Here is a 12,172-nt window from a genome sequence, read left to right on the forward strand (position 1 = left end):
GTATTTTTGTTGTTGTTGTTGTTGTTGTTTTTAGTGGAGATGGGGTTTCGCCATGTTGCCCAGGCCAGTCTTGAACTCCTGAGCTCAAGCAATCCACCCACCTCAGCCACCCAAAGTGTTGGGATTACACTGTGCCCGGCCACCTCAGGAATTCTCTAAGTGGAGAATTAGTGGTGGGAATGTTACACCTGATAGCTCAGAGGTCTCCACATTCAAATTTGTCCAAGGTTTATTACTGGGGTCCCTGGGCATAATCCAAAGGGTTCACAGACTAGTTGGATTGGGGGAGGAATCACTATTTCCACTAACCTCTCTCTGAAATTTAGCAAGTTTCCTATTTTAAATATGGTAACATCGCTTCTTGGCCTTTTAGCTAAGATCAAGTGTAGTATCTGTTCTTACCAGTTTAAATATGGTAACAAACTACAGTAGTCTGGTACCTGTGGCTTAGTCACCAATAGAAATCAAGATAATTTCATATAACATTATAGTTACCCCAGATGTCTCAAAATATTTGCCCTGATCGCTATTGCAAAATTATGGAAGTTACTTAACTTGCCATTAGATCTTTTTGTATAATGTTTAATAAATAAGAACATATAAAAATCTTTATCATAGATTTTAAAAAATATTTTAGTAACTGTATTTCAGTATGCCCAGATGCATTTTTAGCCCAATGTATTTTCTTTTTATAACCCAATTTATTTTCTTTTACTGTTTTATATAAAGATAGTATTCTGAGCGGGATGCATAAACCTCACCAGTCTGCCAAAGGAATCCATGTCCAATAAAGATTAAGAACTTCAGCTCTAAGTGAGGTTAGAATGGGGTTTGCAAATATTGCTCAGGGTCTGTGTCAATGTCACTTTATTTAAACATTCCTGAGATTCAGCCTCCAGCTCACTGAGCTCCTCCTAACCAAATATGTGAAGGAAGAAGCTGCATCTGTATAAACATCATCCAGCTAAAGTGTCAGGTTTCCTTCTCTTCTTCACAGTTGTTTGAAGCCAACAGTTAAAGGCATTAGAAGGATCAAATATCCTGTGTGGCTGGAAGAAGAGAAAAGAACTTTGGAATTACAACCCAAGCATTTGGGTTAACTCTGCTACCCTGTTTTCTTTGTTTGAATTAAGTGCAACCAATAAGAGTTCAAAAAATGAAAGAATAAGTAATAAACCTGTAAGTTACTAGTTTAATTTTCTCAGTAGGGCATCAGGGCATCACCTAATAGCTGCTTAACAGCTTGATAATGAAGAGTCATGGCTTCTGATCAGTGCCTAGACATGGCGTGACGAATGCGTTTCACTGTGATCTGATCCAGTTACCACTGTGTTGGGAAGGGCTCTGAGGCCATCTCCAGGTCTAAGAAGGGGAAAGTTGCTGTGGTAGATCACTGATGTCTGCTATGGTAAAGGGATGGAGCTGTGTGCATGCCCCATAATTACCCAGAGTCCAGCCCTAACTGGTGCCAGTGGCCACCTTTACTTGAAACCCAGGTAGAAATATATTCCTGAACGTTCCTTCCATATCTCCACTCTATGCTGAATAGAAAGGGTAACCTCAGTTCCTGTAACTATTTTGCCAACTAACTGCATTATATTGATGAACAAGGAGCAGGAAACACATGATATTATATAAAACTGTCTGGGATGCAAAAACATTATAGCACAATTGATGAGAGAGAATTTACTAAAAAATTAATAAATTGATCAGAGAAATGGGATTCCTGTGCTTCTTCCTATTAGTATTACAAAGTTTGACCTCATGACTTCTGCTTGGAAATACTCAAACTCCCATATCCAGTGCTTACTGATTCAGTTTCCCTGGCTGTGTTTCTTTTGTGGGCTCTTATTGGCAGGAGGCAGTGGGAGGTGGTGTTAATTCTACCCTGAACATACAGAGGACTTTCTGAAACACTGTCTCCTGTGATGCCACCCAGCAGGCAGGAGAGTCTCCACTGTAATCATTATTTCTGTTTTGCAGATGAAGAGACTGGGGCTCCAGGAATTGACTTTCCCAGGATCCCGTTGTCACTTCAGGGCTCTCAAGATGTTGTCTTCCACAATTCTGCTTGCTTATATCTCCTAAAGAAAGGAAGACGTTAAACAAGAAAGCAAACCAACATTCCATAATGGATTAAAAATATGCTGTCATTCACCTATTAGCTCTTCTACATTGGCCAGGATGGAGGTGACATTTCTGGTTTTCTTATCTTTCCTCTTGTTTTAGCAGAATTTGAGGAAACTGCTTAACCATTTGTACTTTGTTCTACTGCCAGTCCAAACAATTTCAATCAATGGATTCCCAAGCCAAGCGTCTAACTACAGCTCACCAGGCATCCTAGTTGGACTGATTTTGTTTTTGTTTTGAGAAATTATGAAATAGGCAAGTTGTCTTACATGTAAGTATTGACCATTTGGGAAAAGCTGTTATTTGCCTTCAGTTAAAATATGCAAGGAAAGGAGATGGATGGGTTTGGGGACTTGCCTTAAACTAAACTAATCAAGATGGTAATTCCTAAGTAATTCATGGTTCCTAGCGGTCTTGTTAGATCGGTGGGTGGGATTCCTGGCCTCATATCTTGCCCCAGCTACTAGTCCAATTCTCAGATCTCTGTTCACCCACACCACAGCCCTGGACTCTGGCTGCAAGAGTAGAAACATTCTGTTGTTTCCTCTAATCTTGTACATTCATTTGTGCATCAACTATGTGCCAGCCAAGTTAAAGACAGACAAGTTAAAGGGCAATTTTATATTAAAAAAGAGAACTCTACAGAGTGCGTGTTTGTGAACCCTGGTCTTTGGAAGTCAGGGGAAATTTTCTGGAGGAAGGGACATTTAAACTAAGACCTTAAAGAAGAGTAGGAGAAAGCAAGGGGAAGGAGTGAAAGAAGGCATTTGAGGCAGAAGAAAACTTGTGCAAAAGGTAAGTAGGCAAAAGAGTGAGTTCAAGTCTAGAGCAGAGAATGTAAGTGATGGTATAGAAGTGGGGAAAGGTAGGAAGAATATGGCTGGGAAGGTAAACAAGAGCCAAATCATAAACAACCTCACATGTGAACTAAGAATTTGGGGCCACATCCTGAGAGCAATAGGTAGTCACTTTACTATTAATTTGATCATGATTGCTTTGACTGCTCTTTGGAGAATAGAATTAAGAGGAGCAATATTGCAAGCAGGGAGGCCCACTTCAATCCAGGGGAAGCTTTCTGGAAGCCTGAAATATAATGGACAGAGTAAAGATGGAGAAAAAACAATTCCAGAATCACCAGGTCAGCATTCCAGTGTGACAGGTAATTATTGCTAGGTCCTCTTCATTGGATTACCGTTTGATGTTTCTGGCTTTAAGCTGTTTCACTTAACCCTGAGTTGCAGGGACTGAGCATAAATGAGCTCCACTGTTAGAAAGAACAATGGTTGACTAAGCATGGAGAAGGGTTCATTTTAGGTCTCAAGTCCAGTTAACAAGTTCCAAGGTTTGTACATGTTTCATTATAGACACCAATTATGATGATTGGGGCTGAGACAGATGTAGGAAGTTTATTTTAGGATGTGCAGGGAAGTAAGGAAGCAGAAGAAGCCATTTTAACTGTGGCCAAGCCAAGCTTCATAGAGCACTGAAATGTCCCTTAAGGCATCACAGTAACCCCAGGCACTCAAGAGAAGTCTGGCAGCCAGCATTTCTCTGCCTCTGCTTTTGTGCCAACATCTCAACTACCAACTCCCTGGACACCTCATAGCGTCTACTGCCTCATGGCTTCTGCTTACCACCATATGTATGTGTGCTGTTCAATTTTGGTCTCTACTGTCTCTATTGCGGTAGGAGGGTTTCCCCATACCTTGACTACCCTGAGCCCCAACCCAAAGACCTGAAATTATCTTCCCTGATAGCTCAAGGCAGAAAACTCCTTGGGAGAATCGTTATTGGTTTTGTTTGGGTTATTCACCTATCTCTGCTCTAATCACTGAGGCCAGGAGGCTGAGGATACATGTGTGGCCAGCAATTTTGGGATCCCATCTTAACCACATGTCATGGGGAAGACTTCTCCAAGAAAGTGGTGATCCACTAGCAACCTCTGACAACTTTTCTGAGAAGAAAAAAATTGTCATTGGCAGGCATTTTGGCCTTCATGGCTTGTCCCGAAGGTAACATTTTTCTAAATATAGATAACTACGTTAACAACTTCAAGTTTTAACTTTCTCTGCTGGAAAATAAGTTTGTCAGGACGTTAGTTTTAAAAGAAATCTTACATCTATGGAACATTCATAAGACTTTGTGCAGAAAGGAATAAAACAAAGACAAATTATTACACGCTATCTTTTTCTCAATCAAGAGTCTTTTAGAAAAACGATGATACCAGATATGTTCCTTTGGTTGCAAGCAACAGAAATCAACACTGGCAAACCTAAGCAAAGTAGAATGTACTGGGAGAATATTGAAGGAGTCAGTCATTGGAACATCTGCAGTCTATGAAGCAGGAATCATAGAACTGACTGACTTTAGAGCAGGAATAGTATGTCAGAGCATACCTTGAGGATGAAAGAGCTCCAGATGCATACAGGTGGTAGAATTATAAAGAAAAGCAAGAAAGTCATCCTCACAACAGTCAGGATAATGGTCACCTTAAGAGTGAAAGCAGAACTAGCTATATAATTTGTGGGACTCAGAGCAAACTTAAAATGCAGGGCCACTTGCTCAAAAATTATAAACAATTTCAAGAAGGCAACTGCAGACATTAAACCAAGCATGGGACCCTTCTGGGCATGGAGCCCTGTATGATTGCACAGGTCCCAAACCCATGAAGCTGTCCCTGAGGGAAGAAGACAGTTTTGACTGGCGAAGAGCGTACAGAAGGCTTCGGTGGGTTAATAAACTGGACGATGCTGCTACATGGGCATTTGCTTTCAGTTATTTGCAAATCTTTCATGTCACTTTTGCATTTTTCTTTAATTGTGTTATATTTCACAATTTAAAAAAAACTAACTGCATCTTCTGTCCTTGTGTCAACCATACAATATTCAATATTCCAAGGAATCTGAGTGGCAAAGTTTAGGTCAAGTACCCTTGTCCTGGCTGTGCAGAGGATAATACTACTACTAATAACAACAAAAATGAGAAGGCAAACAAGAAGAGGATGAAGAAGAAGAAGAAGTAGAAGAGCTAATATTAGCAGTTGCCACATGTTTTATGTGTTATTTCTAAATTAACTTATCAAATATACTCATAACAACCCTATGAAACAGAAACTTTTCCCTTCAGCTTTCGAAGTGGGAAATGAGTAGTGTACTTGGACTGTTTGACTAGTAAGAGCTCACGCCATGAGAGGAGATCATGCTCTAGCAGGAAGCAGGGTTTACTGGGATATAGAATGGATTGTGAGTAGCCACGAAATAACAAATGTCTACTACACACTACTACACAGAGGGGTCGGAGGACTTTACTACAATCTAGTCCTTCCTTTTTTTTTGAGACAGAGTCTTGCTTTGTTGCCCAGGCTGGAGTACAGTGGCGTGATCTCAGCTCACTGCAACCTCTGCCTCCTGGGTTCAAGTGATTCTCCTGCCTCAGCCTCCTGAGTAGCTGGGACTACAGGCGTGCACCACCACACCCACCTAATTTCTGTATTTTTTAATAGAGATGGAGTTTCGCCATGTTGGTCAGGCTGGTCTTGAACTCCTGACCTCAAGTGATCCACCCACCTCAGCTTCTGAAAGTGCTGATATTACAGGCGTGAGCCACCATGCCCAGCCTATTCCTTCTTATATGTAATAATCATTTGTTGATTTCCAAAGTTTAATGCCCTAAGCTAGGTAATATATAGGAGAGACAAAATTAAACAAGACAGTGACTTCCCAGGTACTATTGTCACTTAACAAAAAAAGGGATAAAAAGGGACTACACCCCCTAAGGAAAGTTCACCTACAAAGAAACAATACATGAAGTGCTTAGTAACTGAAGAAGATGAGTCTAGGACATGTCCAGGGCCGTCATGATCACATCACATACCACATTGTCAAGGTAGCTTCAGTCCCTGCAAAGACGGACTCAGAAAACTAAACTCACAGTAAGTCTGCCCTCAGATTTAACCTGGCCACAGCCATCATCACTTATTTGCCAAACTGGAACAGCTGAGGAGCACGACTACACACAGACATTAGATTCACAGATATGCAGGGCTGCCAAATGGGACTCATGAAGAGGCAGAAATCTGGAAATCCCATTAGCGACAGATGCAGCGCAGCATGTGTGTCTGGGGAGGCACTGGCCCCAGCCCTTGGGGAAAGGCACATCCATCTTGAATCATGACAGCCACTCCAAACCAACCTGAGGCCAGAGTGAGGGTGAGACATGGCGCAAAGAAGGGGTGGATAAAGCCAGGTAGTTAGCAGCCATCTACTTGCCCCAGAGTAGGGCAAAGACTCCTTGGTTTCCGAAAGAAATGAGTTCAAGTGCTTGGAGGACCTCTACTTTGATGTTTGAATGGGAACCAGAGTGCTCAAGTTTGAATCCTACCTCTACCACTTCACCTTGGGCAGGTTCCTTCACCTTTCTTTTTCTTCTCCACAAAATGGATGTGACACATTCTAGGATTGTTGTAATAATTAAATGGGAAAATACATATATACTGGCAATAGTAATTATTGTTAGTTTTGTCCTATAGAAAATGAAGAAGTTGAATGAAAGACTCTCTTTATTTCTTTCTAATGCTAGCATTCTGTGATTATCTTAAAAGTACCTGAGATGAGATATCCCTGGTTCATTCCTTTTGCTCTTAACAGCATCTAAACGTTTATAATTTTGGATTTCTATACAGAACTAGCTGTTTGATTGAAAGTATGACCTGTGTGTCTATTTTCACTTCCGTTTTTATGCCTATTAAAATCTCTGATGATATTCGTGCACTAGCTCAGGTAAAAAACAACTACTTTCATCGAACCACTTCGACATTTGTAATCAGTGTTAACTAGGGAGGGAAACTTGGAGATTTCACTTGTCTATTTTCACTCAGTCCTACCTTTCACAGAGAGCTCATTCAGGAAGGGATGAAATGAAGCTGAAAGGGGCATACATAAATGTGAATATAGTCACATGACAGGAGAACTCTAGATTTAGAAGTTCAACGTGGGGATTACACTTGCTGAAAATAATCTTAATGTATATTTTAGTGGTAAATTGTTAACATTCTTTCCATATTTCCTGACCTCAGCTATTCCCTTTACTCCACTGTGGTTAAGGGTAAAATTCAGGAATGGATAACTTTCAGAGAACCAAGGAGACAGGATTTTGTCTGTGGTCAGGAAAAAAAAAAAAAAAAGAGAAAGAAAGAGAGAAATTTCGGTTGCTTCGAAGCTGGTTTGTGAGAGGTCAGGGGTGGGGAAGGCAGAGGGAGGAGGCCTCTCCAGGGGCCCAGCCGAGGCTCCAGCTCCCTTTTTGTTTTAATCTGGTTTGTGGTCCTGCTGGCCCAGGGAAAACATGGACTTGCACTAATGTAGCCCAGGAAAAATATTGGAAGGAAAAAAGCTTAGACACTTTGTATAAACTACAGAAAATAAAAAGCAATAAACTGCGCAAGCAGATGAGACTTTCCTGATGGAAGTACTGTGATTTCTCAAAGCCAATAAAAGAGTCCTCGAATACATCCTCAAAGAAACTTAATTGTTTATTGTGGTGTCACATTTATGACCCACATAAGTAGCAGTCAACTAATATTTTTATAAAACTCTGATTTATAGGTACTTTGATTGGGCTTTTCTGCTTACTGGGACCCCAAATGTGACAGAACCACCTCCCTATTTGCATGAGGAATTCTTGTTGTTATTGAGGACTGTGGATGTCCAGTAATCAAGATGGTTGCTGTTGATGACAGTTTTACATATTCCATTTTTCAGAGGGGCAAAAGTCGCATGCATATGACTGAATTCTTGGTAGAAGCTCTTTCAATTATCTTTATGGTGATAATCAGAGACAAAGAATTTCCTTAGGAAAAGATCTCTAATAAAATTATAAATAAATCACTTGGACTGATCCCAAATGGAGAAATCAATTTGATTTGTAGAATCTAAGCCCTTTAGATTCTTCCGCAACATTTTGGTAAACTCATTTTTTAAAAACAGCAGCAAACCACAAATTGGTCCTGTAAATCATGTAGATCACTAGATTTGGGAGACTAGAGGACTAGGAAAAAATGATGACAGTAATCCAGCAAATGTTTAATTTCTACCCCCACTCCCAAAAGGAACAACTACCCTTTCAGAGCCAAGTCCTGACTTTAGGGCTGCCCACAGTCTTGCTCTCTGAAAGCCCTGTAGAAAATTAGAGGGGCGGAAGGCAATCATTTAAAATAGATCACATTCAGTTTTATTAAAAAACCAAAACAGCTGGGGTATTGATTTGCAAGCTCTGTAATGCCATTGGTATGCCCAACCTGGCCAAGATATTAAGAAGATATTTAAGGAAATGTCAGTAAGTGTCTCAGGCACAAGTTTTGGCATATTCAACCAGCATTGTGGTGCTGTGGGTAATTCGTCTTCCTTTATGTTTTGCTATGCAGCACAGAGGGGAGGGGACATTTACAAAATGATTTACTGTGACACATTTACAAAATGATTTACTGTGACACATCCATTATAATGAAAGTATGTGCCGCTTGCCAGCACTCCTGGCCCATCTTCTCCCTCCCAGATGCTCGGCCATATGTCCCATGCTTGGCATGAGCGACAGTTGTGTTGGTAGAGAAGGAGTCCTGGGATCTCGGTGTTTTTAACAGAAATCCCAGAAAGCTCTGAGGTTGCTGGCTCAGGTAAGAAAAGCAGCAGGAAAGGGCCCATTGTTTGGGACTAAGTGTTTTTAAAGATGCTTCTGTGGTATAACCACAGGATGGAGTGAGATTTACTGTCTCCTCAAGGCCAGGAGGATTGCTGAGAGAGGAGCTCAAGCTTCACTTGGGGAGCTTTCCACCGTTGCTGGCCTCCCAGCTCAAGTTCTCTTTCCTTCCTCACCCCTCCACAAGATAACTGGCTGCTCTCTGCTCTATCTTCTGGCAGCGGCCCATTCCTCAGTTACCAGGACCTTGCATCCAAATTCGAGCAGCACGCCTTACTGCCGCTTCGTGAAAGCAGCTGGTACTTTGACCATGTGGATCTCCTGGCTCCCTAACTATTGCAACCCTAGCTTAATTGCCTCTGCTCCTGGAATAAAATCAGCACTTATTGAAAACCTACGTATGGAAGACATCATGCTAGGCCCTGTGAAAGAAAGAAAGAAATTTGGTATACAGTTGGTTTTGCCTTGAAAAGTTTACCATCTAGTTGTGAATTAGTACATCTATGTCCTGGCAAACCTTGGGCAAGTTTCTTAACCTCTTTGCACCTTGATTTCTCCACCTGTAAAAGAGAGGATAATAGTATATAGGATTGATGTAAATCAATTAATATGTATAAAATGCGTAAACTAGTACATGACACATAATAATCACTCAGTAAATGTTAGCTAAATTTGGCCCCTAGTTGGAGGAAAGAGGGAAAAAAGAGGAATAAAATTATATTTATGTGCTGTATCTTGAAATACAATTTTATATATGTTCACTGAATTCTCACAATACCATGTAAGGTAGATATTACTGTTACTCTTTAATTTTTAGTAGATTGAGGCTCTGCTAGGTTAATACTTTGTCCAGGTGTTCAGTGTTGACAAAGCCTACAGTCAAGGCCAAAACTACTTAGTGCCAAAGCCCATGATTTTGAAAAGACAAATAATTCAAAATTTAAATAACATTTACAAGACACTAGAGGTTGTCTAGCAAAGGTCAATCTCTGATTGATTTCCCAATAAATTGCATGAGAAGACATTGCCTAAGAGTTCACTTCGATATGGAGCTGGCAACCACAGGGAGCTCTTCCCACCACTAGACCTGAATGAAGAAGCATCGAGGAGCCATTCTTGGAAGCCAGGGAGGGGAGTGGAATGGAAAGGGCTGCCTGGCAGGAGCTGTATCTCTGGGTGAAGGGACACAGCCAACCTGCGGGAACCAGCAGAGAAGGGGCCAGGAACATACTCTAATCTTACCTCCTCCTTCCTCTCTCCTGCCAGTACTCTTGGGTAAGCAAGCCCTTTGCTGCTGTCTAAATAGGTCATCCTCCCTGGGCAGAGAACAGGATGGAAAAGAGTAGAGAGAGGACCTGGGGGTGCAAATGTAAGATATCCAACACAGGAAGTTTGTTGTGAGATTAGATAACTTACATGGCACTGTGTCTGCTACACAGAAGATACTGACCACCTGATGGTTACTATTATTTCTTATTATTTGTCCTGCTTTGGTTGGCTTGGTATTTATGTGTCCAGCTCAGATCCTCTGGCTTCACCACAAACAAAAGAGTTTTCTAATCCCTGTAGTAGCATGAGAAGTGACTCACTAAAAAGTCAATTAAGTTTCTTGTCTACAATCTTTTGCCTCTATTTTTTTTAAAGGAAGCTTTCAAATGGGGTTGGGGGTGGGGAACTTGGAAATCATTTTTTTAAACACAAGCTTTGTGATTTGTCTTATTGGAAGTTCTTAACAGAGGAAAGGGGCCTGTTTGTTTAGATTGCTATGCAACAGGCGGCATTGAGTAAATGGTTTCCCAGTTTTTATTATTTTAAACTTCACCCAGGAGAAAATTGATCCAAGTTTAAGAAAGAGAGGAGGAATGGAATATAGACTCTAATGTTTCCAAAATTCTAAATGGCACTGCAAATAATAGAACGCTAAAACAAACATTCACAAACAGAAAATTACCTTTGTATTTCTCACTTTCAAGGTAAAATCCGTAGAAAATATGTCTTCATCTATTCAAACAGAATTTTTTCCAGCTAATTTATACACTACATGCTAAATAATGACTGAAAGTTGAAAGTTTATCACTTTCTACCAAATATCAGCAAAAGGTTAAGCTGTTGTAGAATTATTATTTTTTATCTCCATTCTTCACCCACAGCATGCAGAAAGCACAACTAGGCAGAAGCCATCATTGACCAAGAGGAAAGAGTGGCAGATGCCTCCTAAAATTCTTTCCCTATCTCAAACTCAGTCACCAGTTTTTACAAAAGCTTCAAATTCCCCCATCGAGCTATTTTTTATTAGGCCAAGAGGTTTTGAGGTGATACTCATGTTGGTGCTGTCTCTATCAGGCTGGCAGGCTTAAGGCAGTTTCTGAATTTCCTGTTCAAGTTAGAGGTGAAAATGCACATGCGTCAAGTGCCCTGAACTTGGTGAAATCAGACATCTGGAAGCCAATGGTGGGGAAAGAGAGCAAAGGTTACAAGAAAAATAACACTCAGTAGCAACCAGCAAAACAAACTTTTGTCTGGAGCAACAAGAAGGCACAGCAAACACATCAGCCCATGTGGCACCAGCTCATCTTCTTAAAAACAGTGTCTTACTGCTTCTCTTAACGTCAGGAGTTCCAAAAACATAAGGAAGTAAATAAAGATAATTAAAATGCTTCTACCCAATAATTAAATGCCACTACCCTAACACTGTGATATATTTCTTTCTAGTTTTTTACACACACATATTCTATAGGTATATGTACATAAGTAAGATTGCAAAGAAATACAAAGAATATTTTAAAACTAAAAAACAGAATTATTTTATACTTGCAGTTTTATGTGTCGTATTTTAAGTCTACATTATTTTTATACATTTCTTCATATCATTACATATTGTCAGAATGGCTATTTTTTAAATTAGCTACATAATAGTTCATCGTACAGATGTAGCATAATTTGACCAAGCTCTTGTTGTTGGCATTCATGCTGTTTCCAATTTTTTTCCTGTTATGAATAATATTTTGGAGAATATCTTTGTAATTCTGCCTGCAGAATAAATTCCTAGAAGTGAAATTACTGGGTGAAAAGCACTCACTTAAAACATAAAGCCCAATCTGCCATCTAGAAAAGTTATGTCAAGCCTTGGTCTTGTGAGTAGTTTAGGAAAATATCTATTTTACTACACCCTATCGATCCTGAGAATTACCATCTTTAAAACTCTTGGCCTATTTGAGAGGTGGAAATGGTTCCTTAATATTTAAAATTTTTATTTTTCTTACTTAATAATAGTCTGAACATGTATTGACCATGCCAAATCAGTTTTTGTCATCTTTGAAAACACTGACTTCCTTTTGACTGGACTTTAAAA

At 40.1% G+C, this 12,172-nt stretch overlaps 1 pseudogene; it reads left to right on the forward strand.

Annotated features, from left to right (window-relative positions):
* Positions 1 to 353: 353 nt before the first annotated feature.
* On the forward strand, positions 354 to 489 carry LOC115837452 (annotated as a pseudogene).
* Positions 490 to 12,172: the final 11,683 nt, after the last annotated feature.

Source organism: Nomascus leucogenys, chromosome 11 (genome assembly GCF_006542625.1).
Source record: "Nomascus leucogenys isolate Asia chromosome 11, Asia_NLE_v1, whole genome shotgun sequence".
In the NCBI taxonomy this organism is placed as follows: domain Eukaryota; kingdom Metazoa; phylum Chordata; class Mammalia; order Primates; family Hylobatidae; genus Nomascus; species Nomascus leucogenys.